A 27,968-nucleotide genomic window follows, 5' to 3' on the forward strand; every position below is an offset into this window, starting at 1 on the left:
ATAGATGGGTCTGACCACCATTAATCAAATAAGAACTGTCTTATAAATTAGGGTTATTTTAGATGACACCTAGCTATATAGTTAGCTAGCTAACTATAGCTACTGAAACATTGTCGTTTTTCTATGTTTTTGGGGAACATTGTTTGCATCCATAAGCTAGCTAGCTTTTTTTATGACCAGAACTGTAGGTGTGCGAGACAACTTTACCAGCATCATAGCATACGTATCGATGAATCGTTGTGACATATGAAATATGAGTGATAGTGTAATCAATGTGTAATAACTACGTAAAAAATGTATGAACGCGTTAAATTGTGACATGCAGTCATATTCAGGTCCTAATTGGTCAACACGCTTATTTGACACGCAAAGACCCAAATGGCGTTCCATAGACATCCTGGTTGAGAATGAAATTACTGAACAAATTAACAACGCAACAGCACAGCAAGTTAGTGAAAGAAATAGGTTTTGATTATGTTTTACTGGTATTGGGGACATACGTAAATGCCAACAAAATAACTTTTTGGTCAGTGTGTGTGTGTGTGTGTGTGTGTGTGTGTGTGTAACCTTTATTTAACTAGGCAAGTCAGTCAAGAACAAATTCCTATTTACAATGACGGCCTACCCCGACCAAACCCGTATGACACTGGACCAATTGTGCGCCGCCCTATGGGACTCCCAATCACGGCCGGATGTGATACGGTCTGGATTAGAACCAGGGACTGTAGTGACGCCTCTTGCACTGAGATGCAGTTCCTTAGACTGCCGCGTCTGTGTGTGTTAACTATTTAACTGTACTAGAATGCTTAAAAGGCCGCTAAAATGTTAAATATCGGTTATCGGTATTGTTTTTTTTGGCAAGGTAAATCTTGGGTATCGGCCAAAAATGTAATATCGGTGCATCACTAGTGTCGCTCATTCAACCCACTACATAGCTGAAGTTTTAGCATAGCAGTCTTGCGGTTGTTATGTTACTCTAATGGACGTCAGGGGCCCCTCCATTCTTCAGGATAAAAATAGATGTGGAGAGTTACCTGTATTTACCTGTGAGAGAGGTACTCCAGAGGTGTGTTCCAAGACGTAACAGTCATGGTCTGCCTATGCGTGCTGCCACAAAACGTCTGCCCACGTTCCCCTTGAGACAGCGTCGTGTCAACATTCCATGAGGTCATGGGATGTTTCTGTGGATCCACTTTTAAGCTGTAGCTGTGGGCATATGTATCAGAGATCAAATTTGATTTGTCAAATGCGCTAGAATACACTTTACTGCGAAATGCTTGCTCACTAGCCCTTCCCAATGAAGCAGCGAGACAAAGAGAGAAAGCGAGAGAGAAGGAACAAAAAGCAAGACAGACAGACAGAGAGAAAGAGAAGGAAGAGAGAGAGAGTAGAATTGTTATTGATTCAGGAAAGCTAACCTGCTGCTCACTTATTTCGTGCTACTGCTGTTGTGGTTCACTTTGAAGTTCCCCTCTAGTATAGGAAGACTATCGTATTATTGTCTTCTTTTCAGTCCAGCGTACAGTTATGATGGGCTCAGCCCAGCAAAGCTTTGGCGGTCTGTCTCCACTCCCGAGTGTAAATCATTGACTGTGAAACAGTTAAGTGTCTCTCAGCAGGCCCCTGGGAAAGAAAGACAGGAGGAGAGAAAGGGAAAAAGGAGAGAGGAGAGCAGCAGGTTCCAGAGATCAAGTACAAAAAACCACCTAGGGGAAGTGTGATTTAAATCTCTGTATCAAAGTCATGTCATAATTTATTTGATTGAACCTTTATTTAACTAGGCAAGTCAGTTAAGAACAAATTCTTATTTTACAATGACGGCCTACCCCGGCCAAACCCTCCCCTAACCCGGACGACGCTGGGCCAATTGTGTGCCGTCCTATGGGACTTTTGATCACGGCCGGTTGTGATACAGCCCGGGATTGAACCAGGGTCTGTAGTGACGCCTCTATGACTGAGATGCAGTGCTTTAGACCACCGCACCTCTCGGGAGCCCCATGTTGTGCTGGTTCATTGGTTTTAGATGTATATATTGACAAATAACTGAATGTGTAACAACTTCCGTTCCACCTGAATTGTGTGTATGTGTCTGTCTGTGTGTCGGTCACTGTAGTGTAAGGAATGCGACTGGCAAACCCCCTGTCCATATCAACTTATCCATTGTGATCTTAAAGGTAAACTCATCCTAAACCAGCACTCTGAGACGCTTGATAGGCTACATACAGCCCCTGACTAGGGTGAGTGACGGCTCTAAGTGTGAGGTTGGCGGGGGAGAGAGAGAGAGAGAGAGAGTCTGTCACTGGAGTGAAAGGAATGCGACTGGCAAACCCGCTCGGTGACTTTATAGGCACCGTGCCCATTTCGGGTGGCACTGCACTCCTGGCTGTATGTGTATTCCGAGTTTTACCACAACCCAATTGAATTAATGCTGGTCGTGTTTAGTTTCTGTTCAAGACGTGTTGGCAAAGAACGAAAGCTAGGAGGAGTGGGCAGACAGGCCTGTAAGGAGAACAGTGAGGGAGCAATATATCTGTTTAATCAGAGGACCTGTAGCTACACTATACTAGTATTAAAGGACTGAAGAATGGTTTGTCTTCGTCATATAGACTTGCTAAAGAAATGTCCCAAAATAATTTACACTGCCTATAATGATCATTTCAGCGCATTGTATTGACTGTCCTTCTAAACCAGGTTAAATGCAATGTTTTCTTACAGATTCCTTTTTGACCCAGCTTAACTAGGCCTATAGGCAGTGTCCATGATGCTATGGTTTGTTTGTGTGTCAATCTTGAACATTTTGTTCCTTTGAAACTCTTAACACACACATACACACCCTTGTTTATATAAGTAGTGGTGTACTCTGTGTCCTTGTCCATATTCTTCAACAGCACTGTGTATGTAGCAAAGGACACTGCTTCTGGTGGCTGTGCAAATGTTTATCAGTCAGCCTTGATATGGCTGGATGAACCTAGGTACCCCAGTAACCTTTGAAGTCCAGAGGAGTGAGGGGAGAGATTCTCCCTCCCTCTCCAGTGATGCACCACGTGCTTTGTCCTCCCTTCTGTCACTAATTTTACTGACTTCTTCTCTCGAAACAAACAAGTTATAGGACATCTGTTGGAATACTAGAGAGAGCGAGCCCCGCTGCAGGCGTATCTAAAACAAAACAAAAACACTATCAGTCGGTGCGCCTTATGATATTCTAGGACAAGAGGAGCACAACAAACAGTGAGTGTGTTCAGAGTTGGTCATGGAAAGATTTGGCATACAGGTTGTTGGCACCTAAACGCACTGTTGTCAATTCTACCAGGCTTTGAGTTTGTTGTGGTGCCTTACAGACAGACATCCAGTCAATCAGAGAAAGCTTTACTCAGCTCTATTCCTCCACCGGCTGATTTGGTGAGCAGCAGACACTAGACTAGACGGTTGTAGAAATACCTTAAGTAACATAAGCCTCTGTGGAGGTGGTCTGGCACTAGGCCAGTTCAATAAGAGCTATCGTAATGCTGGCACAGAACGTTCTCTCGTTTACTACAGCACTGTGAGCTTAGAGCAGGCTGGCGTGTATCAAGCATTTCAGAGTAGGACTAGGAGTGCTGATCTATAATCCTTAACAGCTTGTTTGTGCTTGTTAAATAAAAAGGCCCACATACTGTATTTTGTCAAAAATATATACATATTCTCGTACGGCCGGTAATATTCTTTATCAGTCAAAACACTTTTTCCGATGCTATCTTTTGCAGCACCGACCGAGGCACCGCCGTGGGTAGGCTAAGTGTGAGTATGGATGTGTGAGTTCAGATGGGGTGACTCGTCTTATAAGAGACATTACGCAAACAAAAAACATTTACTGGAATTGGAATGCCCTGGGCCAAAGTCTGCTGCCGTGCGTAGGTAGTTAGTCAGCTCAGTGGTGATGATAGGATAGGGAGAGCCGTCTACTTAGACCAGATACAGATGGAATTACAAACAGAAGAGGAGATGCAGACACATTTAGACAGACAGAAATGACAGGTTGCCCCAGACAGACACACACAGCTAGACAGACAGACATGAAACATGGACTCAGAAATTAAGGCTAACCCATCTCCCACACCATTTTGCGCTTTACTTGTGCTGTGTTCAATCTACTTTTTGCAGTATATGCCTAGCAGCCTAAGTGTTTAGGAGTTTAATGTCACTTCTGTGAGATGAAACACCAATAGTGAGTCAGGAAATGCCTGCAGAGCTATGCGTGACTGACGGGGGTGAACAAATCAGTTTCCATTGTGTGAAACAAAACAACTTGGTCACTGCATGGCCGCTTTATGAATTACTGCCCTAGCTACAAGACAGCCCTTTCCTCCTTTTCATTCTAAACCTGTCTGAAGTTATTCATCTATAGCCTTTCTTCTTTTTGAACATGGGGGTGAGTCGTGGGTTAGGGGCGCTTGGCGCTGCTTAGTAGCGACAGAGCTTATTTTTACTCAATTAAATGTTCTTCTTTTTCTGAGTCCTCAGTCTTAACAATAACAGGAGGCAACACAAACACCTCAATCAATGTAGGGGGGAGGGGGCATCAAACATCCTTGAATTCCAGAGTTGTGTGCTCATATCCCTGCGTCGTCCATGTCCTCTAGTTTCCTGTGCGGACTCAACAGCTTGTCCCAAATGGCTAGTGCAGAGCGATTTAACTGACATCGGTTCAATTATTTGAATTCCATTTTGTTCAGGGGGTTTTCTGTGAGGGCAATGTGCAGTTTCTCTAAAGATAAATCAGATCAAGCCTGAACTGTGCGATTTGTAGTAGGGAGTTGTATTTTCCAACAGGCCAATATTCTACATAGTTTAGCACAGAAAACGTGTTAATTAACTAAATTGGCCATAATCCATTGCGAGACTCCTTGTCCGGTCTGAGACGGAGAGAAGAGACAGAAGACAGTGTGATTGAGAGGTATAGAGAGCAGTTGCTTCGTGAGGTATCTATACTTGATCTAAGATTGATAATTGGTTTTCAGCAGTTATAAAAGTATGCCTTATTTACTTTGAAGAGCTACTAAAATAGTGATTTGTGTCAGACAGCACATGCAGCAGCTCTATATAGATGTTGACTTGGAATTAAATAATAAAGTCATCAAATAGGCCTAAAACAAATGTAATATACTGTGCCTTCAGAAAGTATTCACACCCCTTGACTAATGTGAAAGTGGAATGTTTACAAATGAATTAAAATTAAAAGCTGAAATTAGTAAGTATTCAACCCCTTTTGTTATGGCAAGTCTAAATATATTCAGGAGTAAAAATGTGCTTAACAAGTCACATGAGTAGCATGGACTGACCCTGTGTGCAATAATAGTGTTTAACGTGATTTTTTAATGACTACCTCATCTCTGTATCCCACACATACAATTATCTGTCAGGTCTCTCAGTCGAGCAGTGAATTTCAACCACAAAGACCAGGGAGGTTTTCCAAATGACTCGCAAAGAAGGGCTTCTATTGGTAGAAGGGATGAAGGACAAAAAAATGAAGAAAAAAAGAACACTGAATATCCCTTTCAGCATGTTGAAGTTATTCATTACACTTTGTAGTGATTGTATGGTGTATCAATACACCCAAAGATACGGCTGTCCTTCTTAACTCAGTTGAGGAGAGGAAGGAAATCACAGGGATTTCATCATGAGGGCAAGGGTGAATTTAAAACAGTTACTGAGTTCAATGGCTTTGATAGGGGAAAACTAAGGATGGATAAACAACATTGTAGTTACTCCACAATACTAACCTAATTGATAGAGTGAAAAGAAGGAAGCCTGTACAGAATAAAAAATATTCCAGAACATGCATCCTGTTTGCAACAAGGCACTACAGTGATTCTGCAAATAATGTGGTGAAGCAATTCATTTTTTTCCACGAATACAAAGTGTTATGTTTGGGGCAAATCCAATACACACATTACTGAGTACCACTATCAATATTTTCAAGCATAGTGGTGACTGCATCATGTTATGGGTAAAAAAAAACACACAAAAAACGGAATGAAGCTAAGCACAGAGGAAAACATGGTTGTCTGATTTCCACCAGACACTGTGAGATAAATTCACCTTTCAGCAGGACAATAACCTAAAACACAAGGCCAAATCTACACTGAAGTTGCTTATCAAGGCCGAGTTACAGTTTTGACTTAAATCTACTTGAAAATCTGTGGCAAGACATGAAAATGGTTGTCTAGCAATGATCAACAACCAATTTGACAGAGCTTGAAGAATAAAAACTAAAAAGTTGCACTATCCAGGTGTGCAAAGCTGGTAGTGACTTACCAGAAAATATTCTAACATATTGACTCGGTTGTGAATACTGTATTTCGGATTCAAAAAATGTGCTATAATTTCTAAATGGGATATGGGATATTGTGTGTAGATGGTTAATATTTTTTAAATATTTGTTTTTACATTTAATCTATTTTGAATTCCGGCTGTAACACAATAAGTAAACGGGTCGGAATACTTTCTGAAGGCACTGTATATAAGCACATCATGCCTGTATGTTTATGAATGCGTCCATCTGTCTGTCTGTAGTGTGTAAGCTGCTATGTGACCAAAAGTCAGTACAAGCCATTGCATCATGTGACTCAGTTTAGCTGTGGAACATTCGTGGGTGGCGGGGTGAGGGAGTGTTTGTGCGTGCATGCGTGTTGTTGGCCATGGGGTGACGGAGTTGGGAGTGTGAAGGGTCGGTTGTGCGACATTGCATGTAGTCACCATGAACTCTAAGGATTGGAATCAAGTGCCTTAACCATTCATGACCACAAAGTCTCCTGTTTGAGCCCTGTCCTGCAGTAAAGGCCCACTCATTGGAGACACAGGGAGAGCTGCAGCTTGGGCGTTTGTGTGGGTAAGTCAGTCTGCTGGCATGAACTGAGGTCATGTCTTTGGTACTACTACTATGTTGTCAACCAACAATAAAACACAAGAATACTGTTATGACAAATACCGCATAGGCATGGCATACATTTAGTGGTTGAAAATTTGATTTCAGGTGATTATAACCTGTTAATAACAAAATAAATACAGCACTTTGACAAAAGATCCGGGAACACAACCTCAAAGAGCATCCTTGCTTGTTGTGTGCAAATGGCTGTTTTCCTTTAATCTAAAAACAAACAAGCAAACAAACATAACAGGAGTTTTTCATGTCATGTTATGCTGGCCCAACCCCCGGCCCCAGCCCTAAGTCCCGGATGGTGGAACCTTTGGCGATTGGTTATTTTTACCCCTTCCTGTAAAAACAGCAGCAGCTCGGTCGGTGCCTTGGTTCGTCCCCCACAATGAACTATGATGCACATCCTGCTGACTGGCTGGAAAATAGCACCGGCCTGCCGTGTGTTCGTATCTCCTCCGTCCTGAAAAACATAAGGGCCAGGCAGGGTGGGAGGGGGGGAAGAGGGAAGGGTAGGGAGGTAGGGGTAGCAAGAGGAGGGAGGGAGATGGTGAGATAGAGAGGGAGGGAGTAGGTAGGGAGGCAGAAGGGAAGCAGAGGGGAGGGAGAGTTAAGGAGAGTGGGAGGAGGGAGAGAGGGAGGCAAGGAGGGAGAGAGGAGTTAAGTCGCTAACAGACAGTGCGCGGCGTGTGGTGTGGCCCATTCATTTTCAATGAAGCCTTAGTGAGGGGGCAAAATTCTATCCAGGCGGCGCTGTCGGCGGTGCTATTCTATTTCTGAAGTGGTGCTGCCGTTGTTGACCAATAACAGAAAACGTAGCAAGGATGTACGTGCTGATACATCATCAGCACGTACATCCAACAGAAGGACCAGCAAACTTGCCAACTCTAGCTAGCTGGCAAAAACTTTTCAGTTTACCAAGTCATGTTTAGCAATAAAAATCATTGTTTTCTAATCGTTTTTTGGGGGGTTAATAATTTCTGTAGCATGTAAATACATTTTTATGCATGCTTATGGTGTTATAGAAATTCACTTTTGGCATGTCAATAACGAATGCTTATTTCGTGCTGGTCACCGCTGGCTGTCGCCCAGTGTGTAAAGGCACGAGCCGCTATTTTTCAGTGAGAATCGCTATTGTTTCCTAGATTTGTTCTAGAAGTTGCTAGAAAACATCTTGCCATTGCCACGACGATGTCACAGCACCAATTTGCCTTGCTGCAGCCCCCAACAATGTAGCTTTTTCGCCTCCTCTCCCACCACAGCTTTCGCCCCTTCTCCCGGAGGGAGGGAGCACAAGACAGGATAGTTCCTGGCTCAGGGTAATTGTGTGTGTGTGTGTGTGTGTGTAAAGTGAGGTGTTTTCTCTATTCTCCACAACTGTCCCTCCCTGTGCTCTCCCTATATTGTCTGTCACCTTGTCAACAGTTGATCATATCTATAAAAATGTCATAGATCAGATCTATATATCTGGTATGTACAGTATTCATACTACCGTAATACGGAAACAATATAGGGTGGGGTAAATGATTCCCAAATGCCACCTCCAGCGATGCTGATAGTAATAATAATGATGATAATGGTGATAGTATCACCAGGGAGGAGGGTGTTATTTTACTCTTTGTGATAACACCACTCCCCACCACTCTAATGGGTAGAGGGTGGATTCTGAACTCCACCCTATCGGAGGTGGAAGGTGTTAGGGGTGGATGCTGCTCTCCACTTTGTGTGTGTGTGTGTGGTTGGGGGAGGGCGGAAGTTACTAGAGGTGGGTGGAGCTTCCTGTGTTCCCCACGCTATGCTTATTTATTACCCATCAGTGTTTGTGTGTCTGTGTGTGCCAGCTGGGCGTTCCAGCCGTTTGCCCTGCCAGAGCAGCCAGCCCTGTCTCGCCGCTTGCCTACCCGCCAGCCTGCCCGCTGGGGAATCTCTCTCTCCCCTGGGTTAGCCTGGAGGCCCTGGAGGCTGGGGCTAGGCGCCAAAGGGAGGAAGGGAGGGGAGGGGGAGAGAGAGAAAGAGTGAGTGCACCACGCCATGAACGGCATCTTCCTGGAACTCAGTGTTTTTCTCAATGAGCTGTGATCTGAGCCATCGCCAGCCACACGTGTAGCAGCTCTGTAACTGTGTGTGTGTGTGAGACTAACTTCCTGTTAATGTTTATTTTGTATTTTTGGGGGTGGGGGTTGGGTTCCTTAGAGATCCCTGAAGACCATGTCTGAAATTCGTTTTTAATACATGTACGAAAATGTATGCACTCACTACTGTAAGTCGCTCTGGATAAGATTGTCTGCTAAATTACTAAAATGTCATCATTACAACACCACAGGGGTATACTACAAAGCAGGATCAATGAGTTAGCCAGCTAACTTCAAGTTTTAATGTCACGTGCACACGTACAGGGAAATGCCATAATTGCAAGCTCTAAACCCAACAAGGTAGTAAACCATACCAATCTAGTACTAAAAATAATGTAAGGTAGAATAAAAACAATAAAATAAGAACATGAGAAAGTAAGAAGCTATATACAGGGTTGGCTTGGGTGGTATACCGTATATACGGTATACCGGGGTATTTGGAAATAGCCACGGGATGGTTTTTCAATACCTTCAATACTGTTAACTATTTCTTTGAAGTTTTCCAATACATGTTTATATTTGTGGCTATTTTTTAAGTAAACACCTGCAGTCAACTGGTGCAATGCGTTAGGACAGTGGTTCTCAATCCTGGTCCTGTGGACCCAAAGGGGTGCACGTTTTTGTTTTTGTTTTTGCCCTAGCACTGCACACCTGATTCAAATCATCAAAGCCATTTTGATCAGCTGTGTAGTGCTAGGGCAAACAAAAATGTGCACCCCTTTGGGTCCCCAGGACCAGGATTGAGAACCAGTGCATTAGGAGATAAAGCAGATTCGTGTTCTTATTTCACCTGTCACATTATTTTACATTATGAAGCTTACTTAGTTCCCCAGAACAGTGTGGCCAGTCATGTGTTTGTTTGTAAGGTGGTCCCAGCTGTGTATTGACAGGGGTAGCCACAGAAGTGAATGAGATAAATAAAAAAAGCAAGGTATTTTGTGCAAACACGATGCATGGCTATCATATGTATAATGGTTAGGCCTGCCATAGAAATAATGTAGCCAGCTACATTTCCTAATGTTTTGCTTAAAGTTAATCTTGCAATTTACCTGAGAAAAATCGGTAAACCAAGAAAGTATCTGAGAAAAGAAGCTACATATCAGTCGGAGCGCTGTCTGCTGATAGAATGGCCATTCGGGAATTCTCATCCGAGTTTAGAAGTGCAACTGAAGCACAACATGTGTCTGATGCTGAGCAGAAATTACAATAAGAAGCATTTTAGGTCTCTGTTTACAAAACACAAAGCGTTCATCTTTTTTTCCTGCGTGAAAAACATGCATTTTGTGTTAGCAAGTTATTCTAGGGGTCATGTTATCTAAGTAAGTGGCTGAATTAATAAGGTGACAGGGCATCATGTTGTGTTAGCTTACTGTTGTGTTTGAGAAGGCAAAGCCCTTTGGATGAGTTATTTGTACAGCTGCCACTGTTATCTTGATTTCCTTGCGTTTTTTCTCCTCTCCGTTCTCACCCCCTCTGCTCTTCCCCCCTCTTCTCTGAGCAGAGCAGGCAGGCCTTTTGCCCTAGCGACTACAGACTCCACACAGACACAGGATGTAGACATGCTGCTGGAGAGACAGTACTGCATGCGTCAAAACTTTGTTCATTTGCACGTATCTCATTCACATTTGCTTGTAAATGTCCAAACTGATTCAAAAATGACATTTGGTAGCTCCTACCTATATATATATATAACTTTATGAGCTGGATTGCCTGTCTTTGCAATTTGTTTATTTTCATTTGTGCTCGTTAGCATATTTAGCCTACATACAAATTCGCTATTACTTGTGCACATTTTGTTATCATTTTGGTAATAAATGCCCAATGGGCTTTTTTTTTCTTTCTTTTTGGCACCCACTTGTGTACTAAACCAGTATTAACATAAATCATGGGGTGAGAGAAGGATGATATGAAAATCTGGATACCACCCAACCCTAATATAGGGTCAGTTCCAATACCATATTTACAATGTGCAGGGATACAGGAGTGATTGCAGTATAGGGGTAAGGTAAGCTATCAGGATGTATGATATACAGCATCAATTCAAATTGTACTGTATGTGAGCGTGTGTGTGTGCATGTGAATAGAGTCAGTGCCTCTGGAAACTATTCAGACCCCTTAACTTTTTCCCCATTTTGTTAGGCTATGTTCCCTTATCAATATACACACAATACCACATGATGACAAAGCAAAAACAGGTTTTTAGAAATAACTGAAATATAAATTTACATAAGTATTCATACCCTATTTTCTACATTGTAGAATAATAGTGAAGACATCAACACTATGAAATAACACATATGGAATCATGTAGTAAAAAAAGTGTTAAACATATCAAACTATATTTCATATTTGAGATTCTTCAAAGTAGCCACCCTTTGCCTTGATGACAGCTTTGCACACTCTTGGCATTCTCAACCACCCCTTCATGAGGTAGTCACCTGGAATACATTTGAATTAACAGGTGTGCCTTGTTAAAAGTTAATTTGTGGAATTTATTTCCTTCTTAATGCGTTTGAGCCAATCAGTTGTTGTGACAAGGTAGGGGTGGTTTACAGAAGATAGCCCTATTTGGTCCATATTATGGCAAGAACAGATCAAATAAGCAAAGAAAAACCACAGTCCATCATTACTTTATTAAGGCATGAAGGTCAGTCAATACGGAAAATGTCAAGAACTTTGAAAGTTTCTTCAAGTGCAGTTGCAAAAACCATCATGCGCTATGATGAAACTGGCTCTCATGAGGACCGCCACAGGAATGGAAGACCCAGAGTTACCGCTGCTGCAAAGGGTAAGTTCATTAGAGTTACCAGCCTCAGAAATCGGCACTTAACTGCACCTCAAATTGCACCTCAGAGAGTTCAAGTAACAGACACATCTCAACATCAACTGTTCAGTGGAGACTGTGAATCAGGCCTTCATGGTTGAATTGAAGAAAACCACTACTAGAAACCACTACTAAAGGCCAATAAGAAGAAGATACTTGTTTGGGCCAAGAAACACGAGCAATGGACATTAGACCGGTGGAAATCTGTGGTCTGTGGAGTCCAAATTTGAAATAGTTGGTTCAGGTGAAGCTGGTTGAGAGAATGCAAAGCTGTCATCAAGGCAGAGGGTGGCTACTTTGAAGATACTCAAATATAAAATACATTTTGATTTGTTAAACACTTTTTTGGTTACTACATGATTCCATATGTGTTATTTCATAGTTTTGATGTCTTCACTATTATTCTGCAATGTAGAAAATAGTTTTAAAAAAATAAAAAAATAAAAACCCTGGAATGGGTAGGTGTGTTCAAGCTTTTGACTGGTACTGCAGTTATAGAGAAACAACAAAAACAATAGTTGCATCCAACTAGTTCATCCGTTCTACTACTCAGTCAAGACCACCATCATAATGTCTGCTATAGAAACCACCCCATGTTGCTCCAGTCTGTCTGCCCTCTCACAGCCCACTGAAACCCCAGACAGATTAATGGACTGAGCTGTGGGCCCCCAGCCAGCCCGATGAATCCCTGTTCCTCATAATTACTTGCAGTGCTGCGATGTGTGTTGTATTGTTAGTGGTGGCCTAGAGGCCCCCCAAGGCCCCGAATATATGGAGTTGATAGGGAGGTGATTATCCTGTCGCTTGCTGGCTGGAACTAGAGTACAATGCAACGGCCCCGCGTGCCACACATTCCACAGCCTCACATAGCCTGCCTCATAGACTATAGACCCAGCACTGTATTACTGCTGTACAGCCTCTTTAGACATCAGCCTCACACACATAGATACAGGCAGGAATGCAAGCAGGCAGACTAACTCACACACACACTCACTCACTCACTCAAAGGTGTTTACATGCCTTTACCCTCCACTACATCACTGCTGTCCATATAGAAAGTAGTGTTGCACGGTATACCAAAACTTCTGTGCTTTTTCGATACAAACTATATTACGTTTCAGTACTAGATTTTTGTTACGTTCGGTACTTCTGTCAAATGTGTCTCGTGATTGAGATAATCAAGTCTGTCTATCAGCGCAGCCCCTTTGTAGCGCGAAGAGCAAAATGCCTGCTGCCCTTCCTCATTCATTGCTAGATCTTTCTGGGCTGCATTGTTAGCTACCCACTCAGGCTGCACTGAAATTAACGCACTTGAATAATGGAACACGGCATGTAGACATTTTTAACTGTTCATTACTGTTCGCAAAACAATGTCTCGCTTACAGCTGAAGCAACATCAATTCACTAACCTAGCATATAACAAAATATGCTGATTTCAAAGCTGATTGTCACCAAAAACGTTATTTCACTTCATCTCCCTCGCCTCCCTCATTCACCTGTCTTGTGAATCAATGTAGGCTACATCTTGATTAACCCAGTTTATCACAGCTCAATGCTATATATAGATGTCAACACAGTTGACCACAACTGTCATGTATTGTCATATTATGTCTTGTTCCTGTTCTTTCTCTTCACTTCGTCTCCCTCTGCTGGTCGTATTAGGTTACCTTCTCTTCCTCTCCTTCTCCCAGCTGTTCCTCATCTTCTCTAAACTACCTTGTTCACCCTTTTCCCACCTGTTCCTTTTTTCCCTCTGATTAGGTCTCTATTTCTCTCTCTGTTCCTGCTGCTGTCTTTGTCAGATTCTCGTTTGAGTTTCTCATGCCAGAACCAAACTATCGTCTCGTTTGCTTCACCCTTGTCCCGTCCTGTCGGAATCTGCCTGTTCATCTGATGCTACGTGTGATCAGGTACCTCTGTCCTCTACGACCCGCGCCTACCCAGAGAGACCAGCAGTCTGTCGCCGCTAACCCAGCTATTCTCATCTGCTGCTAAGAAGGGGACTCTAACCCAGCTATTCTCCTCTGCTGCTAGAAGGGGGACTCTTCTGTAAATATCAGAAGGACTTTATGATTCATTTATCGCCCTCTCTGCGGGTTGTCTATTTTGCCATTATATACATCTGTGTTTTGACATTAAAGGACTCTGTTTTTGTTAAACCGCTTTTGGGTCCTCACTCACGTGCATAACAGAAGAATCTGACCAAGAATGGACCCAGCGACTTCGGATCCTCTCCACTCAGCCGTCGAGATCCAGGGAGCGATGCTAGGCAGACACGAGCAGGAATTGTCTGCTGCTCGACATGCCGTTGAGACCCTGGCCGCCCAAGTCTCCGACCTCACAGAACAGATTCACCATCTCCGCCTCGATCCACCGGCCACTTCCAGGGCTTTCGAATCTCCGGAGCCCAGAATCAATAACCCGCCGTGTTACTCTGGGGAGCCCACTGAATGCCGCTCGTTCCTCACCCAGTGTGATATTGTGTTTTCTCTCCAGCCCAACACTTACTCCAGGAGCACAGATCGTATCGCCTACGTCATATCTCTCCTTACTGGACGGGCTCGTGAGTGGGGCACGGCAATCTGGGAGGCGAGGGCTGAGTGTACTAACCAGTATCAGGACTTTAAGGAGGAGATGATACGGGTTTTTGATCGTTCTGTTTTTGGGGAGGAAGCTTCCAGGGTCCTGTCTTCCCTATGTCAAGGTAATCGATCCATAACAGATTACTCTATTGAGTTTCGCACTCTTGCTGCCTCCAGTGACTGGAACGAGCCGGCTTTGCTCGCTCGTTTTCTGGAGGGTCTCCGCGCGGAGGTAAAGGATGAGATTCTCTCCCGGGAGGTTCCTTCCAGCGTGGATTCCTTGATTGAACTCGCTATTCGCATAGAGCGACGGGTTGATCTTCGTCACCGAGCTCCTCTCCGCATCACTACCATCTTCCTCTGCCGGCTCGGGTGCTGAGCCTATGCAGCTGGGGGGTATCCGCATCTCGACTAAGGAGAGGGAACGGAGAATCACCAACCGCCTCTGTCTCTATTGCGGTTCCGCTGGTCATTTTGTCACTTCATGTCCAGTAAAAGCCAGAGCTCATCAGTAAGCGGAGGGCTACTGGTGAGCGCTACTACTCTGGTCTCTCCTTCAAGATCCTGCACTACCTTGTCGGTCCATCTACGCTGGACCGGTTCGTCAGCTTCCTGCAGTGCCTTGATAGACTCTGGGGCGGAGGGCTGTTTTATGGACGAGACCTGGGCTCGGGAACATGACATTCCTCTCAGACAGTTAAGGGAGCCCACGGCCTTGTTCGCTTTGGATGGTAGTTCTCTCCCCAGGATTCAGCGTGAGACGCTACCTTTAACCCTCACTGTCTCTGGTAATCATAGCGAAACCCTTTCTTTTAAAATTTTTCGTTCACCTTTTACACCTGTTGTTTTGGGCCATCCCTGGCTAGTTTGTCATAATCCTTCTATTAATTGGTCTAGTAATTCTATCCTCTCCTGGAACGTCTCTTGTCATGTGAAATGTTTAATGTCTGCTATCCCTCCTGTTTCCTCTGTCTCTTCTTCACAGGAGGAGCCTGGTGATTTGACGGGGGTGCCGGAGGAATATCACGATCTGCGCACGGTGTTCAGTCGGTCCAGGGCCACCTCTCTTCCTCCGCACCGGTCATATGATTGTAGTATTGATCTCCTTCCGGGAACCACTCCCCCCCGGGGTAGACTATACTCTCTGTCGGCTCCCGAACGTAAGGCTCTCGAAGATTATTTGTCTGTAGCTCTTGACGCCGGTACCATAGTCCCCTCCTCCTCTCCCGCCGGAGCGGGTTTTTTTTTTGTTAAGAAGAAGGACGGGTCCCTGCGCCCCTGCATAGATTATCGAGGGCTGAATGACATAACAGTGAAGAATCGTTATCCGCTCCCTCTTATGTCTTCAGCCTTCGAGATCCTGCAGGGAGCCAGGTTTTTCACTAAGTTGGACCTTCGTAACGCTTACCATCTTGTGCGCATCAGGGAGGGGGACGAGTGGAAAACGGCGTTTAACACTCCGTTAGGGCACTTTGAATACCGGGTTCTTCCTTTCGGCCTCGCTAACGCTCCAGCTGTCTTTCAGGCATTAGTCAATGACGTCCTGAGAGACATGCTGAACATCTTTGTTTTCGTTTACCTTGACGATATCCTGATTTTTTCACCGTCACTCCAGATTCATGTTCAGCACGTTCGACGTGTCCTCCAGCGCCTTTTAGAGAATTGTCTTTTTGTGAAGGCTGAGAAGTGCACTTTTAATGCCTCCTCCGTCACATTTCTCGGTTCTGTTATTTCCGCTGAAGGCATTAAGATGGATCCCGCTAAGGTCCAAGCTGTCATTGATTGGCCCGTTCCTAAGTCACGCGTCGAGCTGCAGCGCTTTCTCGGCTTCGCGAATTTCTATCGTCGTTTCATCCGTAATTTCGGTCAGGTGGCAGCTCCTCTCACAGCCCTTACTTCTGTCAAGACGTGCTTTAAGTGGTCCGTTTCCGCCCAGGGAGCTTTTGATCTCCTCAAGAATCGTTTTACATCCGCTCCTATCCTTGTTACACCTGACGTCTCTAGACAGTTCGTTGTCGAGGTTGACGCGTCAGAGGTGGGCGTGGGAGCCATTCTTTCTCAGCGCTCCCTCTCTGACGACAAGGTCCACCCTTGCGCGTATTTTTCTCATCGCCTGTCGCCGTCGGAACGTAACTATGATGTGGGAAACCGCGAACTGCTCACCATCCGCTTAGCCCTAGGCGAATGGCGACAGTGGTTGGAGGGGGCGACCGTTCCTTTTGTTGTTTGGACTGACCATAGGAACCTTGAGTACATCCGTTCTGCCAAATGACTTAATGCGCGTCAGGCTCGTTGGGCGCTGTTTTTCGCTTGTTTCGAGTTCGTAATTTCTTATCGTCCGGGCTCTAAGAACACCAAGCCTGATGCTTTATCTCGTCTCTTCAGTTCTTCAGTAGCCTCCACTGACCCCGAGGGGATTCTCCCTGAGGGGCGTGTTGTCGGGTTGACTGTCTGGGGAATTGAGAGGCAGGTAAAGCAAGCACTCACTCACACTCCGTCGCCGCGCGCTTGTCCTAGGAACCTTCTTTTCGTTCCCGTTCCTACTCATCTGGCCGTTCTTCAGTGGGCTCACTCTGCCAAGTTAGCCGGCCACCCCGGCGTTCGAGGTACGCTTGCTTCCATTCGCCAGCGTTTTTGGTGGTCCACTCGGGAGCATGACACGCGTCGTTTCGTGGCTGCTTGTTCGGTCTGCGCGCAGACTAAGTCCGGTAACTCCCCTCCTGCCGGCCGTGTCAGACCGCTTCCCATTCCCTCTCGACCGTGGTCTCACATCGCCTTAGATTTTATCACCGGACTGCCTTCGTCAGCGGGGAAGACTGTTATTCTTACGGTTGTCGATAGGTTCTCTAAGGCGGCTCATTTTATTCCCCTCGCTAAGCTCCCTTCTGCTAAAGAGACGGCACAAATCATCATCGAGAATGTTTTCAGAATTCATGGCCTTCCGTCAGACGTCGTTTCGGACAGGGGTCCGCAATTCACGTCTCAATTTTGGAGGGAGTTTTGCCGTTTGATTGGGGCTTCCGTCAGTCTCTCTTCCGGCTTTCACCCCCAGTCTAACGGTCAAGCAGAACGGGCCAATCAGACTATTGGTCGCATCTTACGTAGTCTTTCTTTTCGTAACCCTGCGTCTTGGTCAGAACAGCTCCCCTGGGCAGAATACGCCCACAACTCGCTTCCTTCGTCTGCGACCGGGCTATCTCCTTTTCAGAGCAGCCTCGGGTACCAGCCTCCGCTGTTCTCGTCTCAGTTCGCCGAGTCCAGCGTCCCCTCCGCTCAGGCTTTTGTCCAACGTTGCGAGCGCACCTGGAAGAGGGTCAGGTCTGCACTTTGCCGTTATAGGGCGCAGACTGTGAGAGCCGCTAATAAGCGTAGAACTAAGAGTCCTAGATATTGTCGCGGTCAGAGAGTTTGGCTCTCCACTCAGAACCTTCCCCTTAAGACAGCTTCTCGCAAGTTGACCCCGCGGTTCATTGGTCCATTCCGTATTTCTCAGATCATTAATCCTGTCGCAGTGCGACTTCTTCTTCCGCGATATCTTCGTTGCGTCCACACGGTCTTCCATGTCTCCTGTGTTAAGCCCGTTCTTCGCGCCCCCGCTCGTCTTCCACCCCCCCCCATCCTTGTCGAGGGCGCACCTATCTACAGGGTCCGTAAGATTTTGGACATGCGTCCTCGGGGCCGTGGTCATCAGTACCTAGTGGATTGGGAGGGGTACGGTCCTGAGGAAAGGAGTTGGGTTCCCTCTCGGGACGTGCTGGACCGTTCGCTGATCGATGATTTCCTCCGTTGCCGCCAGGTTTCCTCCTCGACTCTTCTGTAAATATCAGAAGGACTTTATGATTCATTTATCGCCCTCTCTGCGGGTTGTCTATTTTGCCATTATATACATCTGTGTTTTGACATTAAAGGACTCTGTTTTTGTTAAACCGCTTTTGGGTCCTCACTCACGTGCATAACAACAACAGTCCTAGATAGAAACCCCCTAGTACACAAGGTCATTATTATCTCTGTACTATATTTTCTGGACCCTATTCTCAGGGTTTCCAGGAGATTAAAACATCCCTATTTGTTGCTCTAGTCTAGAAGGAAGCACATTTGGGTTCATGTGCTCAACAAACCAATTAAATTAAAATGTTTACAGTGTAAAACAAATAGAAATGTGACCGTGTATTCATTAGTTTTGATTAATATCATCGTGCGCAGGTGCAGATAAAATAAATTACGAATAAAAAAATGACTACTTCATATATTCATATGTATATATTTTTATACTCAAAGTGCATGTTGAATGGTGTTTTGGCCTGAAGTTGTGTGAGTGGAATATACAGAGGACTATACTACAAAGCAGGATCAATGATTTAGCTAGCTAATTTTGATAAGAAACCAGAAATAAACTAGAGATTTTCTGGTTCATTAAAAATAGCTAAACTTTGATATGTTTTTTTGTAGACCAATTAGACCATGCCCAGAAAAACAGGGCTGCAGTCGAGCAGGTCGAGAGCTTTAAGTTCCTCAAGTTCCAAATCACTAAGGACTTAAAATGGTCCACACACACACTTATAAAGAAGGCGCAACAGTGACTCTTCCCCCTCAGGAGGTTGAACATTTTGGCATGGGCACTCAAATCTTCAAAAAGTTCTACAGCTGCACCATTGAGAGCATCTTGACTGGCGGCATCACTGCTTCGTATGGCAACCGCAACACCTTTGATCACATGGCGCTGCAAAGGGTGGCGCGGACAGCATAGTATATCACTGGGGCCGAGCTACCTGCGATCCAGGACCTCTATATCAGGCGGTGTGAAAGGAAAAAAGGGCCAGAAAATCTTTAAAGACTCCAGCCACCCAAGCCATAGACTATTCTCTCTGCTTCCGCATGGTAAGCGGTCCCGGTGCATCAAGTCTGACACCAACCACTGCATCGGCTTGCTAGAGATGTCACTACAGACCCGGGTTCGATCCCAGGCTGTGTCGTATCCGGCAGCGACCGGGAGACCCATGAGGCAAAGCAACAATTGGCCCAGTGTCGTTTGGGTTAGGTGAGGGTTTGGCCGGCCGGGATGTCCCTGTCCCATTGCGCTCTAGCGACTCTTTGTGGCAGGCCGGGCGCATGCATGCTAACATCAATTGCCAGCTGTATGGTGTTTCCTCTGACACATTGGTGCGGCTGGCTTCCGGGTTAAGCAAGCAGTGTCTCAAGAAGCAGTGCGGTTTGGCGGGGTCGTGTTTCGGGGGAGGCTCTTGACCGTCACATCTCCCGAGTCCGTATGGGAGTTGCAGAGATGGGACAAAACTAACTACCACTTGGATATCACAAAATTGGGGAAAAAAAGAGGTAAAAAAATATATATATAACAAAAATGCTGGCACCAACAGACTCCTGAACAGCTTATATCCCCAATAAACAAGACTGCTAAATAACTAACAAAATGGCAACACAGACCATCTGAGTTGACCCTTGTATTTACTTTTATTTTTGCACTGTCTGTATGCACAATCAGAGTTGTACACATACACACAGACACTCCAAAACACACATAACATGCACATACAGTAACAGTCACAAGTTTAAAGAGTTGTGGGAATTTGAACAGAGAACATTGAAGATTGCCAATCCTCCTCACCCGGAGGGAGAGGTTGGAAGCAGGAAAACTGAGAACTTCCCTGCATTTTTATTTCCGCTTGTGCTGTTGAAAACAAATTATAGTCTCACGAAGCACAATGGTGTGGCAAAATGCTGTGGTGTCCATGCTGGTTAAGTGTGGCTTGAATTCTAAATAAATCACTGACAGTGCCACCAGCAAAGCACCCCCACACCATCACACCTCCATGCTTCACGGTGGGTACCACACATGCGTAGATTGTCCGTTCAGCTACTCTGCGTCTCACAAACACACGGCAGTTGGAACCAAAAATATCATATCGGGACTCATCAGACCAAAGGACAGATTTCCACCGGTCTAATGTCCATTGCTCATGTTTCTTGGCCCAAGCAAGTCTCTTCTTCTTATTGGTGTCCTTTAGTAGGGGTTTCTTTGCAGCAATTTGACCATGAAGGCCTGATTCACGCAGACTCCTCTGTACAGTTGATGTTGAGATGTGTCTGTTACTTGAACTCTGAAGCATTTATTTATGCTGCAATTTCTGAGGCTGGTAACTCTAATGAACTTATCCTCTGCAGAAGAGGTAACCCTGGGTCTTCCTTTCCTGTGGTGATCCTCATGAGAGCCAGTTTTATCATAGTGCTTGATGGTTTTTGCGACTGCACTTGAAGAAACTTTCAAAGTTCTTAAAGTGTTCTGCATTGACTGACCTTCATGTCTTAAAGTAATGATGGACTGTGGTTTCTCTTATCTTAGTTGATCTGTTCTTGCCATAATATTGACTTGTTCTTTTACCAAATAGGGCTATCTTCTGTATACCACCCCTTCCTTGTCACAACACAACTGATTGGCTCAAACACATTAAGAAGGAAAGAAATTCCACAAATTAACAAGGCAAAGCTGTCGTCAAGGCTAAGGGTGGCTACTTTGAAGATACTCAAATACAAAATACATTTGGATTTAACACTTTTTTGGTGACTACATGATTCCAAATGTGTTATTTCATAGTTTTGATGTTTTCACTATTATTCTACAATGTAGAAAATAGTTCAAATTAAGAAAAACCCTTGAATGAGTAGCTGTGTCCAAACTTTTTACTGGTACTGCATGTGTTGGTAGCAATATGTTGAAGTTAGACATTGTTTTAGACAAGGCAAAAACACACTATAGAAACTCACATTGAACTCAGCCAGTGTGCCTGTCTGCCGGGTGCATTTGAGGTGAAACAAAGGCAAGCGGAAATAAAAATGCAGGGAAGTTCTGAGTTTTCCTGCTTCCTACCTCTCCCAACTCTCCTCACACATTCTTCACTGTTCTCAGTTCAAATTCCCACGACTCTTCAAACTTGAAGTGGGCATCAGCACTGCCAACTGAGATGTGTCATAATAATAAGATGTTGGACATCATATAGACATCTGCAGATGTTGAGATGGCCACTTGCACGTTTCTCTCTGGAGAGGTTTGGTTTTAAGAGCCTGTGTTGGATGTAGAACCAGGCATTCTCTAAGACCATTAAATATGGCTGCCATCTTCAAAGGGCAGTAGAGGTCCCTTCTTCCTGACTCAGACTTTTAGACGTTTCCCTCCAACTTCACTGGTACACGCAACGCGCGCACACACACACACACACACACACACACACACACACACACACACACACACACACACACACACACACACACACACACACACACACACACACACCGCCCAGTCTGTCCATTGTGCCCTTTAGGAGGCCACTGTCTCCTGTGTTTGGCAGTCAGAAGGGCCATATCAGCACCTACCAGCACTTCCTGAGCGGATATGATGGAGAAGGGAGTGGAGTGCACTGACTGACCTGCCCACAAACAAGCCCAATGGGAAGCTAAAGTCTCTTGCTCTCTTTTTCTCTCTCTCTTTGGCTCTCTTTCTTTCTTTCTTTGTCTGGCATAACACTGCTCTGGCACACAGAGTATTGCAGGCTATCACAGCACACACACACTTAGTCATGTACCCATGTCCAACACACACACACACACACACACACACAAAATCTGGTCTTCTAACGTCTATTATATAAATCACAGAGAAAGAGGGAGAGAGAAAAAGGGAGGGAGAACATAGACAGAAAAAGAGAGAGACAGAGAGAAAGGAAAAGAGAGAGGCAGGGAAGGGTGACAAAGAGTATGACGTGGTGTGAAGAAAAAAAAACAAATAATCAAAAGTGACTGAGATTAAAGATCAATCCTGTTAAAACTATTTGGCATTTTTACTCTGGAAGTAGACACACGAATGTGAGTCATTCATTTTCTAAATTAGGCCCAGTCAGAGATTATAGATTGGAATATCTCTGCCTAGAATATATGCCTTAGCTTCAGACTAGAACTTTTACAAGTCTGACTATCTCTGTCTAGGCATTAGCTTCAGTTTGTGGAACTAAGGCTGAAGCCTTATTATTGTGCAAATAGACCTAATAATATTATAATAAGATATGCCATTTAGCAGTCGCTTTTATCCAACGTGACTTACAGTCATGCGTGCATACATTTTACGTATGGGTGGTCCTGGAAATTTAACCCACTACGGGGGGTTGTTGAGGATTATTTCTGTCTGTAATAAAGAACTTTTGTGGGGGAAAACTAATTCTGTTTGGATGGGCCTGGCTCCCCACTGGGTGGGCCTATGCCCCCCCAGGCCCACCCATGGCTGTGCCCCTGCCTGGTCATGTGAAATCCATAGATTCGGGCCAAATGTATTTATTTCAAATGACCGATTGCCTTATATGATCTGTAACTCAGTAAAATATTTGAAATTGTTGCGTGTTGCGTTTTATATTTTTGTTCAGTATCGGTATGAGCAGCAGCATTTACTCTTAAGTGAAGTGCAGTGTTGCAATGTCGTATCTTGTACTACACTCTGTGGGGGCATTGTTGTGTAGGCAATGAAGCTGTATTTCACTACCAACTCGCTTGGTTCCTTGATCTGATCTATGTAGGCTATACGTCAAAGTAGCCTATTTTGCATTGATAACCAAATATAATTTCAGCGACTGTTCAAACAGGGAAAAACTAAATAGAGAAAACTGAATTCATTTGGGCCCTAATTGTAGCCTTATTAGAATCCCCCAAAATGTATTTTGTTTAGAAGTGATTACTATGTGATTCTAGGCTACTTTACAATGTCAAAACAGCTGTAGCCATGTAAAAAAAAAAATCTGTGACAAAAATTATGATATTCTATTTTTAGCTGATATGGGAGTGAATACGTTGAAGCAGCAAATTAAATTGGGATAATGTAGGTTACAATGGAAAGTATAAGAATATTAGCCAGGGCATATTATATTTAACTATAAATTTGATTATTTCACATGGATATGTGGGAAGCGAAAAAGGCTAGCTAGTTTGCTATGCTTTTAGCCAGGCTAAAGCCAGCTAGCTACTACTAGTAAGGGAAGCCGACTCTTCCTTGCTTTCACCACTAAATAAAAAAAAAAACTATTGTATCGCCCCCTTGTGAATGGGAGTCTATGAAACACGGATCGGTGAGGGTATCATGTTACTTAAAGGTGTGTGCTGCTCAAAAAAAAAAAAAACGGACTCCACCCCATGCTCATGCCCGTGAATAGATCAACGGACTAAAGCTTATATCAGCCTTTAGAATCTCTAGGCTAGTAAAACAAGACTTTAGGTTCATTATGGGAAGTGACTGTACTAATGGTGCCCGATAAAGCCTTGCTGTTTTCAACCTGACTATGCTCTTTCTCTGTGAGACTATGATTCTCCTCCCTGGCTGTTTTCACCAAGCCAATTTGCAGGCCTTGCAGAAATAGGTCACTCATCATGTTGCTTAGTGTTCACTGAGGAGAGGAGGCATCCCAAATGGCACTGACCCTATTCACTACTTAGTGCACTTGTTGTGCACTGTATAGGGAATACGGTGCCATTTGGGACACGGGCATCATGTTGCTTAGTGTTCACAGAGGAGAGGAGCAGGCTGCATTATACTAGGACCATTGAATCTGCGTCCCAAATGGCACCCTATTCCCTTTGTAGTGCACTACTTTTGACCAGGGCCGGTAGGGCTCTGGTTAAAAGTAGTGCACTATATAGGGAATAGGGTGTCATTTGGGACTATTGGAGGTGACATTCAGCTCTTTCTCTCTCCAGATTGTGCAAGAAGAGTGCTTTTCATCAGCACCCACCGTGCACACGCCTCACTGCTGGCCTCTTTACAGTCCCTTAACACAAACCAAGCCTGCCCTCTCTTTCTCTGTTTCTCTTTGCTTTTCTGCTCAACCCTCTGTTTGAGTCATTTTCAGTTTGCTCCTGGGTTATCTAATGTGTGCATAGAGAGAGAAAAAAGAGGGGGTGAAAACAGAGAGCAATACAAAGCGAGATAGAGAAAAGAGAGGTACTACGTACAGGAATAGCACATCAGGATGTGGTTAGCCCATTCAGCCTGACATTGTGAACTTATCTATGTAAGCTCTGACTGTGTCCTCTCTTTCTCTCTCTCTATTTGTTCTCTTATCTCCACAAGACTCCAGTCCTCTAACCTCTTTACCAAATCTCAGCCATGTGAACCCCATTCCATTCCCCCGGGTAGAGAGGGATATCATCAGGGCCTCAGAAATTTCAGCAAAGATTGTGGAGACAGATAAGAAACCCTTATGTTTGTTTTCTAATGAAACTAGAGTCCACCATTAGACTGCATCCCTATCTGAACCTGTTGTTTCCACAAAGCCTACAGTACACACTAGAGGTTGACCGATTATGACTTTTCAACGCTGATACCGATTATTGGAGGGCCAAAAAGCCGATACCGATTAATCGGTCGATTTGTATTTATTTATTTGTAATAATGACAATTACAACAATACGGAATGAACACTTATTGTAACTTAATATAATACATACATAAAATCAAATTACCCTCAAGTAAATAATGAAACATGTTCAATTTGGTTTAAATAATGCAAAAACAAAGTGTTGGAGAAGAAAGTAAAAGTGCAATATGTGCTATGTAAGAAAGCTAACGTTTCAGTTCTTTGCTCAGAACATGAGAACATATGAAAGCGGGTGGTTCCTTTTAACATGAGTCTTCAGTATTCCCAGGTAAGAAGTATTAGGTTGTAGGAATTATAGGACTATTTTCCTCTATACCATTTGTATTTCATTAACCTTTGACTATTGGATGTTCTTATAGGCACTTCAGTATTGCCAGTGTAACAGTATAGCTTCCGTCCCTCTCCTCGCTCCTCCCTGGGCTCGAACCAGCAACACAACGACAACAGCCACCATCGAAGCAGCGTTACCCATGCAGAGCAAGGGGAACAGCTACCAGAAGGCTCAGAGCGAGTGACGTTTGAAACGCTATTAGTGCTCGCTAACTAGCTAGCCATTTCACTTCGGTTACACCAGCCTAATCTCGGGAGTTGATAGGCTTGAAGTCATAAACAGCGCAATGCTTGACGCACAACGAAGGGCTGCTGGCAAAACGCACGAAAGTGCTGTTTGAATTCATGTTTACGCGCCTGCTTCTGCCTATCACCGCTCAGTCAGATACTTAGATACTTGTATGCTCAGTCAGATTATATGCAACGCAGGACACGCTAGATAATATCTAGTAATATCATCAACCATGTGTAGTTAACTAGTGATTATGATTGATTGTTTTTTATAAGATAAGTTTAATGCTAGCTAGCAACTTACCTTGGCTTACTGCATTCGCGTAACAGGCAGTCTCCTTGTGGAGTGCAACGAGAGAGAGGCAGGTCGTTATTGCGTTGGACTAGTTAACTGTACGGTTGCAAGATTGGATCCCCCGAGCTGACAAGGTGAAAATCTGTCGTTCTGCCCCTGAACAAGGCAGTTAACCCACCGTTCCTAGGCCGTCATTAAAAATAAGAATGTGTTCTTAACCGACTTGCCTAGTTAAATAAAAGGTATATATTTTTTTTAAATAAATAAAATCGGCAAATCGGCGCCCAAAATTACCGATTTCCGATTGTTATGAAAACTTGAAATCGGCCCTAATTAATCGGACATTCCGATTAACCGGTCAACCTCTAGTACACCCATCTTTGCAAACCCCATTTTCAGAAGTCAATTAGTGATTTATCACATTTTAGCGTTTTTTACTTTTATTTATTGAACCTTTATTTAATCAGGAAAGTCCCATTGGGGGAGGCATCAGTTGGCATGGCATCAAGCATGCTGTTTCTATAATCTCCCTATACCAGCATGATCTTACAAGCTCACAAACTGTTTCACTGCAAGTGAAGTGAAGTGATACCAGTGTGAGCACAGTGGTCAATCTGGTTTCACAAGTCTATTCTATTCAACATTAATGTGGAGTATAATCTTTAATAATTGCATCATGTTTGGACATACTGACCCATCTGCTAGTGGGTTGCCTTCCTCGGGATCTCTGTCTGACAGCCAGACCTCTCACACCACCCAGCTCCTCTGTCAGCTCAGTGTAGGCCAACGCCGGATTCATCCTTCACAGGAGGAACAATAGTTTATAATCTTTTAATGCTGCGTTCCAAATAGTACCCTATTCCCTAGACGGTTGTCAGTGTAGACATGTTTGATAGTTACCTTTACTGGTGGCTATGTCCGCAATGGTTCACACTACCAGGACTGCCACAACCTAAAACAATTTCGGTCCCCTACGATGCATAACCGCTTGCCTTCACATTCAGGTGCTACACAAACAAACTATGTCCTATTGTCCTTTCTATCATTCCTGTAACAAAGCCAACGATTTCTAGAGTAGACTTCCAGTACATTTAAGTTTCACTCTTTCTGCTCCATCAGCCAAATGTTAGCGTGGCCTTGGAGTGATTCAATAGCGGATTGGAGTGATTCAATAGCTCACATAACGGTCGTTACATACGAAACCTTCATTATGAATTACTATTGGATCGCTCCAATATGCTATCACAATACCAGATGAATCTGTAAACTCGGTCTGGGCCAGACGGAGAGCAAAGTCCTGTAGTATTGAGTTTAGGGCCGTCACAGTTGCTGTGTCCCTCCGTCCCCACTCAGGGAAGTGGAGGCAACACCCAGCAAAGCTATACCGACTTCATTGGCGGGGTCAACATTGACTCGATATTACCTAGATCATGCTCAATTGGCCGAGGCGCAAATGTCATTGAGGGGAACTCCCCCACGATTTAGCTACTCCTCTAGTAGAATGCGCTATTACAGCAGATGACAGAGGCCGTCTGGCCAGCTGATTTGCTGTAGTAATAGTGTCCACAATCCAATGTGAGAGTCATTGTATCGATAGGCTCTGGCCCAGAACTCTCTCACCATAGCAAACGAATATTAGATCAGACGGACGTATTGCCTGTGTCTGCGTAACATAAGTGTCCAAGGCTCTGACTGGTCACAGCACACTTGGAGAAAAACTAGGGGTCACTGGCCTCCATGCAACTGAACACTTCACCCCAACCTGTCAAAGAGGAGTCGGTGCGCGCCAGCTCTCTGCATTGAACTCTGCTTAGGCTCACTCCCTTTAACTGGAAGGAGTGCCATAGCCACTCCGATGTGGTACACACATGTACTCGTCACCAACAGCTGACGGTGTCTGTGTTGTTTTGACTGCTGGCCGTGGGAGTTGAAGGTGGAGAATGCCCAGCAGAATCAGCAGTGAAGCCACCGTCAGTAGGCCAAGTAGCTGTTGGCACTTGAACATTGACACGGCTCGTCTGAGACGGATTATGTTGAGGTAGGATAGAATTTGTATGACTCTCACCTGAGGGAGATGTGCCCTCATGAGAATCGAGTCTGTTGACATCCAAGACAAATCACTCACTGTGAAGGGGTCAGGTGAGGCCCAGACTTTAAATGTGGTTTGAGAGGGTCCTGCTCCCAGGATGAGGCGCAGACTAGCCAATCGTCCAGGTAAGGCAGTTACTCCAGTA

At 44.4% G+C, this 27,968-nt stretch overlaps 1 protein-coding gene across 1 annotated transcript in view; it reads left to right on the forward strand.

Moving 5' to 3' along the window:
* LOC139418725 (forkhead box protein O1-A-like) overlaps positions 1-27,968 on the forward strand; it is a 97,604-nt gene that overhangs the window by 3,897 nt on the left and 65,739 nt on the right. The gene's annotated exons all lie outside the window — the stretch shown is intronic.

The sequence above is a fragment of the Oncorhynchus clarkii genome, chromosome 10 (assembly GCF_045791955.1).
Source record: "Oncorhynchus clarkii lewisi isolate Uvic-CL-2024 chromosome 10, UVic_Ocla_1.0, whole genome shotgun sequence".
Lineage (NCBI taxonomy): Eukaryota > Metazoa > Chordata > Actinopteri > Salmoniformes > Salmonidae > Oncorhynchus > Oncorhynchus clarkii.